Source organism: Panthera onca, chromosome D4 (assembly GCF_046562875.1).
Source record: "Panthera onca isolate mPanOnc1 chromosome D4, mPanOnc1 haplotype 2, whole genome shotgun sequence".
Classification (NCBI taxonomy): Eukaryota; Metazoa; Chordata; class Mammalia; order Carnivora; family Felidae; genus Panthera; species Panthera onca.
Window position 1 is genome coordinate 5,806,066 of NC_138351.1, and position 8,767 is coordinate 5,814,832.

An 8,767-nucleotide genomic window follows, 5' to 3' on the forward strand; every position below is an offset into this window, starting at 1 on the left:
ATTTTTTGTGCCTCAGAGACTGTTGTGGTCACATGGTCTCCATGATGAAAGTGATCTGAGAAGGACTGTTTCTTTACTTGTCTCCGTGGACACAAAACACCAGATCTTCAAAGCAATTTGTCTCTGTCTTCAGCCCTGTGTTTATTATTACTTCCATTGTTAGCTCTGGGATTCCAGACACCACAAGGTCCGGGATAAGAGCAGAAATCCCCGTGGAGAGCTCCCATGGCCACTGGGCTCCCTGCAATCGGGTGCCTTCGCTTCCTCTTCCGCAGCAGCACACATTTATTTATTTTATTTCCTCTGAAACGATACCACTTTTCCCTTCCAGGGAAATAACGATCTTGCGGCTGACTGTCCACATGTAAATCATCTGATGGGTACGGGTTGTGAATCTAGTGCTGAATTTCAAAAGATGAAGTTTCTATCTAGGCTTTAGATTTTATTCTGTTTTTTTTTCCCATTAATTTTTGGAAGCCTGTGTTGAGAAAACCTTCACCAAATTACGTCAAAGAGAAGACCGAGGGTGGAAAAGGGAACCTTGAAGGTTTGCCTTCAAAAAGCCAGTGTGTTGGATTTGTTTACCACGTGGTGGAAGGAGAGGGGTTATAGTGACCCTGCCATGGCCTCCCTCACTTGACTGGGCCAATGGATCACCTGCTGTTTGTACACTAACCCCAGACACATTTGTTTATTTATTTAAATTCTAAAGTCCGTGAACAGGGTGAGCTTTCTAATTAGCCATCTGTGAGGACCATAGATGTGAAATGATGGTTAATTTTCGTTCTGTCTGAGAGATAAGGACTCTTAATATTTTTCAGTTGATATTGCTACCAATTCCCCTCCCCCCCCCCAAAAAAAATAAAGTAGGAGACAGAGTGGAATTAGATAATTGTAGTAAATACTTTTAGTATGTTGGCTCTGTTTTCTCTCTATTTTTAATCTCTTGGTATGTATTCTTACACCCATAGGGTGGCTGTGTGTCTGTTACTTAATCCTGTGTCAGCCTGTGGGGGTGTGTGTGTGGGGGGGCGAGAGGAGACCTGGTCCCAAACGGGGCCAACCACATCCTATCTCCAACACCTGGGAGCTGGAAGTGAGGGATGCTGCTCTGTACACGCGGATAATTTTAATTGAGGATATTTAAGTTTGGGACGTCTGGTGCGGCCGTATTTACCAAGGGCTTAGCAAAAGCAGACAGAGCAGTCTGGAACAGGAGAAAAAGTAAAGCAAGGTGGAGTGAGAAGCTGGGGGTGGCGAGGGGAGAGGCGGGAGAGCCTGAGGGGAGGTTTACCCAGAGTGGGTGGCTCTGATCTGGAGCCCTTCTGGGAGCTTCCGTGCCATTAGCACGATCCCTCCGGGTTTGGAGTAAATGACTCTGAGCAGACGCGTCTTACTGGAAAACAAAATAGCCCTGAGTAGACCAGCAGTATGGTTAGAACATTCCACAAAACGGAAAAGGAATTGAGAGACACCCGTGTGTGGACGTGGTTTTTACCCCACTTTCCGCTGCTCCTGTCTACGAGGACAGCTTCTGGAGCCGCACTAGAACGTCCACCCTCACGATGAAGGTCAACCAGCCATTTCAAAGGAAAGCATGGGCTGTTCACTGCTGATTAAAATGTGTTTAGGGGCGCCTGGGTGGCTCAGTCGGTTAAGCGTCCGACTTCGGCTCAGGTCACGATCTCGCGGTCCGTGAGTTCGAGCCCCGCGTCGGGCTCTGGGCTGATGGCTCAGAGCCTGGAGCCTGCTTCTGATTCTGTGTCTCCCTCTCTCTGACCCTCCCCCATTCATGCTCTGTCTCTCTCTGTCTCAAAAATAAATAAACTTAAAAAAAAATTTTTAAATGTGTTTAAAAGGACCAGCAGTTAGATCTTGAGAGACATCAGGAAAAGATTAGGAGAGCATAGAATCTTGGCGTCATTGGGGGCGCCTGGGTGGCTCAGCTCAGTCAGTTAGGCGTCGGACTTCGGCTCAGGTCACGATCTCACGGTTGGTGGGTTCAAGGCCTGGGTCAGGCTCTGTGCTGCCGGCTCGGAGCCTGGAGCCTGCTTTGCATTCTGTATCTCCCTCTCTCTCTGCCCCTGCCCAGACACACTGTCTCTCTCTCTCTCAAGAATAAATAAAACATTTAAAAAAATTTTTAAAAAAGGAATCTTAGTGCTGAACGTTCCATGTTGTCACCTGTGCACAAATCCCTCTGCAGTGTCCCTCCCCCCCCACTGTGCTCCTTCACCTCCATGGGGTGAGCCCCATGCAACATCCCCTCCATCCCAGTGCCCTGGCATCCATGTGGGAGAGCCCCCACAATGTCCCCAGGAATGCTCTAGCAATGGGAGGGGACAAGTGACGCCCTTGCCCGTTAGGAACAGAGGAGACCCATGTATCTGCCCCCCGCAACGGGCGAGCCTGCCGCTTGCCCAGGACGGGTTTCCATCTGTGACTCTCTACAGAGCAACTCGCATAGGGGACCCAAGCCACTGCTACTCTGGGCTTGGAACAGCAGCGAGCACAGAAGCAGCCCGGCCCCGACCCAAGGCCTCCGGTGTGATGGCAGCACTAAGTTAATAAAGATGAGCACAGAAACCTGCTGCCTGCACCCTGAAATCTGGGAATCCAGGTTCCAGCCTTCCCTGCGGCCTTGGGAGTGTGAAGCTGGGGCTGCTCAGACTCTGGGGAGGGGTGATATCACCCCGCTCCTCTCGGGGGTTTCCTTATTCCGCTAACACCGAAGGGATGCACATGGCAGGTGTAGAACAAAAGTTCCACGCAGTGAAACCTCTGAAGAACTGCCCCAAAGGCTCAGATTCAAGGACAGCTTTCACCTAAGGCACTTGCAGGTTGGAAGGCAGTGGGAGGAGAGCAATGCTTTGTGTGGCTGAACCCACGGCCCCGCTGGCCATTCATGTCTACTTAAAAAAATAAAAATAAAAAGTGAGGGCCATAAATCCAGGAGGTGGAACTAGATGCCTCACACGATGTCCCCGGGATTTTTATTTCATTTGCTCTTTCTCAGACGAGGAACAGTCAATCAGCTGCGAGCCACTGTGTAGAACTGCCTGCCATCACCCTTGGACGGGTCACCTGTGAGCTCACATGCAGCGTCCCGAGGGCTGGAACCTCCCCAACGTGATGCAGGAGGCAAAGGGGAGGCTCGGGGTGCACAGCAGACATCCACCCCTTTCATCCAGCTCCGTCCTCTTGAGGGGCTCCTGTCCCTGAGGAATTCCTGATATCCAAACTCCCACTGGCCCCCCACACCCAGGTGTAAGATACGTGGTCAGCTCTAAAATCCGGCTTGGGTCAGACGCGACTTCGAGTCAAGCCAGAAGGCAAAAGGCTCGTAATTATTTGCAAAAATGTCTCTAGTTTCTGCAGATTCCTTCAATCCTGCCCCCGCAGCAAACCATCCTAGACCCAGGATTTGCTAAAGTGGGTTTTACAACCTTGTTGTTCTTTATCTAAGCTCCTCTGCCCTTCTGCAATACACATATGGACGATAGAAAAAATTCTAAACTGGCCCGCTTTGCACACGTATAATGGTGACAAGCTTTTCAAGCCAACAAACTTGGAGATTTTTAAATCGAGTGTTTCAAAATTCGGAAACATTTAGGGGCGCCTGGGTGGCTCAGGAAGTTGAGTGTCCAACTCCGGCTCGGGTCATGATCTCGCGATTCGTGAGTTCAAGCCCCGCGTTGGGCTCTGTGCTGACAGCTCAGAGCCTGGAGCCTGCTTCGGATTCTGTGCCTCCCTCTCTCTCTGCCCCTCCCTAGCGTGCACTCTGTCTCTCTCTGAAAAATAAATAAACATTTAAAAAAATTAAAAAACATAAAACTCAGAAACACTTAAAAATTTTTTGAAGTTTATTTATTTTTGGGGGGGGGAGGGGCAGAGAGGGAAGGAGAGAGAGAATCCCAAGCAGGCTCCACACCTGATGCAGGGCTCGATCCATGAACGGCAAGATCATGACCTGAACCGAAATCAAGAGTCACACCCCTCCCCGCCATCCGGGCGCCCCCATTTTAAATTTTTAATTGAGACAGGAATGAAAACAAATTGTACTAGGTGTAATAAAAGCATTTGGCAATCTAGCATCATATTAAGCTTGAATCCTTCAATAGCGACACTAATAATGAATTATGCATTGATGTAGCTGGTTCTTTTATGAGAAAAATCTAAAGATTCTTCAGAAAAAAGATAAGTTTGAGTCTTTGGAGCGGGGGGAATCTGAAACAAATTGGACCTCTGAGTGACATCGGAGTAAATTACCTGTCACGGCTCCTGGAGGACTGTATAAACCACGCAGATCTATGCATGTGTGGAGATTTAGCACACAGAGGAGGCTATCATATAAGGAGCGTAATAAAATACCGCTATTCCTTTGATTTGACAAATGCCACGATTTGGCCACAGGAGATTTCTCTGGATTCACGCCCTGTTATGGGCTGGGTTGCGTGTCCCCCTCCGAATTCACACGTTGGCGTGCTAACCTCCAGGAACTCAGAATGTGACCCTATTTAGAGAGGGCTTTGACACAGGTAGCCAGGTTCAAATGAGGTCTTTAGGCTCTTACGTAGACAGCAGAGTCCTCAGAAAAGGGAGGACTTCGGACGGAGACGCACATCGAGGGAACACCATGTAAACACACAGAGAAAGAGGGATGTCTACAAGCCAGAGACTGAAGCCCAGAGCAGATCCTTCCCCCGTGGCCCCCAGAAGGAATCAGTTCTGTCTCACCTTGACTTTGCACTTCTGGCCTCCGGAACCGGGAGACGGCAAAGTTTGCTATTTAAGCCCCACAGTCTGTGGTGCTCTGTTACGGCAGCCGGAGCAGGTTGAGGCATGTCCTGGTGCAATAGGGCAGTGGAACTGGGGGCCGCCAGGGCTTTGAGGGTCCTGGGGCTCTGCTGAGACCACGACTGTGCAGGACGGACACAACGCCAGCCTTGACTGTGAGCACGAATGTCATTCTAAATGTCCTAGTAGCCATATTAAAAAAAACAGGTGAAATTAATTTTAATAATATATTTTATTTGATCCAGTATATCCAAATATCACTTCAGTGACATATTTGAATGTAAACAAGGCATTTTATCTTCTCTTTGTTGTCCTCATCTTTCAAACCCGATGTGTGTATTTTACAGAGCATCTAAATGGTCAACAGGGACATTTTGACCAATGAAAATTCTTTCTTTTAAAAAAAAACCCTTTTTTTAATGTTTGTTTATTTTTGAAGGAGAGAGAGACAGAGTGTGAGCAGGGGAGGGGCAGAAGAGAGGGAGACACAGCATCCGAAGCAGCCTCCAAGTTGTGAACTGTCAGCACAGAGCCTGATGTGGGGCTCGAACCCATAAGCTGTGAGATCATGACCTGAGCTGAAGTCAGGTGCCTAACTGACTGAGCCACCCAGGAGCCCCCAGTGCAAATCATTTCTGAAGGGCGGTTGAGGACGACATACTTTCTCATCCTTCCGTTCTGTGTTTTCAACATTTGCTGTGGAATCATCTAGACGGTCCTTTGTGCTCTGATTCCTCACCTTGGTGAATATAATCCTTCGCGACAGGGATGTGATGTTGGGGGGGAGGGGTCTCACTAGACATTCAGAAGCACACGGCCGGCTACGGTCTTTTAACTTTCTGCGTGTGGTGAAGCCAGGAAGCTGATCAGACCTCAGCATCGGTCACAGTGAGGACCCCAGTCCTTTTACACCCCCCCCCCCCTACTCCCCTGCCCTTTTCTTTCTTGTTCAGGTGGATTCCTGGCATGCTGGCCCTGGGAGGCACAGTGGGGTTGTAGGGTAAGCAGCAGAGGGAACCAGGGGCTGAGAAGGCTTTACTTTCTGCCATGTGCCTTTGAGCCTTAAGAAAAGGGGTGAAAGAAACAGCACCCTTGCTGTTCTGATACTTTGCTCCCCCCCCCAGCCCCGCCCCCCAGTCTGATCATCTGACTTTGTTTCCTAAATATCACAGCAGTGGTTGGAAACTGCCCTGTGGTTCAAGGGCTCTTCAGCAGTGAGAAAACATTCCTTTTTCTTCATTGCCATATTCAAATGAAGGCACAGATGTGTTGATAGCTAGTTCTGCCATGAGTTTGCTCATTGTTGAGCCAAACTTAAGTCAGTGTTTGTTAAAGGCCATATTAGGGAATTGTAATCTATTTCTTTCCTTTGGGAATCTTTACCTATGGTTTTATTCCTTTTAAATTTCTGTGTTTTTAAGAGAAGTATGTTCTGGCAAAGTGAGGTTTGGTAGTAAGTGAGTGGCTTGGAAAACACTTATTTTCTGGGGTGCCTGGGTGGCTCAGTCCGTTGAGCGGCTGACTCTTGATATCAGCTCAGGTCATGATCTCACGGTGTAGGAGTTCAAGCCCCGAGTGGGGCTGTGTGAAACCTGCTTGGGATTCTCTCTCCCCTTCTCTCACTGCCTCTCCCCAGTTGTGCTCTCTGTCTCTCTCTCAAAATAAAACCTTTAAAAAATTTTTTTAACACATTCATTTTTGAGAGACAGAGAGAGACACACAGAAAGAGCATGAGTGGGGGAGGGGCGAAGAAAGAAGGAGACACAGAATCGGAAGCAGGCTCCAGGCTCTGATCTGCCAGCACAGAGCCCGAGGTGGGGCTCAAACTCATGAACTGCGAGATCATCCACGAGCTGGAGTCAGATGCTTAACCGAGTGAGCCACCCAGGCGCCCCTAGAGAAATATTTATATTCAATCAATGAGATGGGCAGGATGAGACAATAGTAAGCATGTGATGTTGTATTTTATTGTCATTATTATACGGCTTTCCTCCTGCTTTCTATGCTGTGAGAATGGCCCCTGAGAATCCTACATTGTGAAGAGTGTTTTAGAAAAGACTCGAGTTCACATTCAGGGATGAGTGGGTTGAAAGGACTCAATGGAGAGATAAATAAATATACTCGGGTTGAGAAGAGTTTCCACGTCTGCTTCTGTTCCTTCCCTTAAGTTGAAGGAGGTGAATACAGAACATCTCAGCCCTGAGGTGTTTAAGTAGCCCCTGAGCTGTTAGAAAAATGAGCAACCAGCAGGAAGCTGCCTAGCCTGTTACCTCAAACGGGCAATGGGAACTCTCTGTCTCTCCTCTTAGCAAGCGAAGCTTTCATCATTTTACCATCACATGCCTGTATTAGTGCCTGATGGCTGCTGTAACAAGTTACCGCCAACTCAGTGACTTGAAACAGTGCCAGTTTCCTCTCTTACGGTCTGGAAGTCAGACTTTCTGGGATGGGTTGGTAGGGCTGTGGGATAACCTGTTCCCTTGCCTTTTGCAGCTTCGGGAGCCCACCTGTATCCTTTGCCCGTGGTCTCCTTCGTCCGTCTTCAAAGCCAGCGGGGCAGCGTCTCTAAACCGCTCCCTCTGTCCTTCTGTCCCTTGGTCACATGGCTGCCTCTGTCTGGAGTCACATCCCCTGTGCCTCCCCCTTATGAAAACCCTAATGATTATACCAAGCCCACCCAGCTACTACAGGATAATCTCCCCACAGGGTCCTCTACTTACATCAGCGAAGTCTTTTTGGCCACCTAAAGTAACATATCCCCAGGCTTCAGGGATGAGGACATCTTTGGGATCACTATCAGGCCTTACAAAATCCCAGGGCCTACGTGCTCCGACGGACTTGGATTTCACCGTGGCCTGATATGGGCATCACCCCCACCTCGCCACTCCAAGCAGACCCAGCAGTTTGGGCCAGGTGAGCAGGTGTGAGGACAGGCCCTTTGCTGATGTCTGTCTCATTGGCTTCTATACAGACAAAGAAAAAATGTGGGTCCCGGGCTTCAAGTTTTGAGCTGAAGCTTCATAGTATGATTGCAATTAGGAATGTAAGTTGAAATATGTTTTTTGCTCTCTTTTTGGGACAGTGCGGACAACTCTCTGAACTTCCGTGGAGAGAAGGATACGGCTGAAGGAACCAGTCTGCACTCCCCACACTCAGGCTGCTGATTGACGGAGCTTGTCCCTTTGAGGGGTCACTCCCAAGGGTGTCAGAGCCAGGATTACAGCAGACTGCTACCGGTAATAAGCGTTCGGTTTCGGTCTCCGTGTAACAGACTCGTCCGTGTGTTCAGGAAATGGCAGCTGGGAGGTAGATCATCCAGAAGAGGGGGCCAAAGTCTTGCAAAAATGCCAGGAGCTCTGTAGTGAATCAAGGCCACGAAAGGCAGAGGCTTGCTCAGGGGACTCGAGCGAGCTGGCCTCCCTTGTGCTCGTGGGTCCCTGCTGGTCTGATGCCCGATGCTCGGCCGGAGCCCGGTGCCTCCCTGTGAACCAATCACGCAGGACCCGGGGACCCTGGGACCCTACACCTCATCATTTAAGGACTCTTGGGCCCACCAGGATAGCATTAATTATGAATACCTGCTTTGTTTGTTTTTCTGTGTTTGGTTTTTGGTCACCCGTGAAAGGAATGCTTGACACTTTGAAAATTCCAAACAGAAATTCATAGTGTCGAAAGCTCAAAATCTCCTTCTCTCTCCATAGACATGAATACTAGCACCAGTCGGCCCAATAGATTTTTAAACATGACATATTTATAGTCTTTGTTTGAATGGCTCCCATTCTCCATTGGTTGGGGACTTGTGTGTTGACACGCTCAGAGATGTCTCCGTGTACCGCCCCGCCCATGCATCCTGTTTCCACATGGGCTCGTTTGATTACAGGATTCTGGCCGTGGGATGTGGAAAATTGGGAAGGAGAAATGGACCCAAAGGCTGATGGGAAAAAGAACCAAAACGAATCCCGGTTCTCGG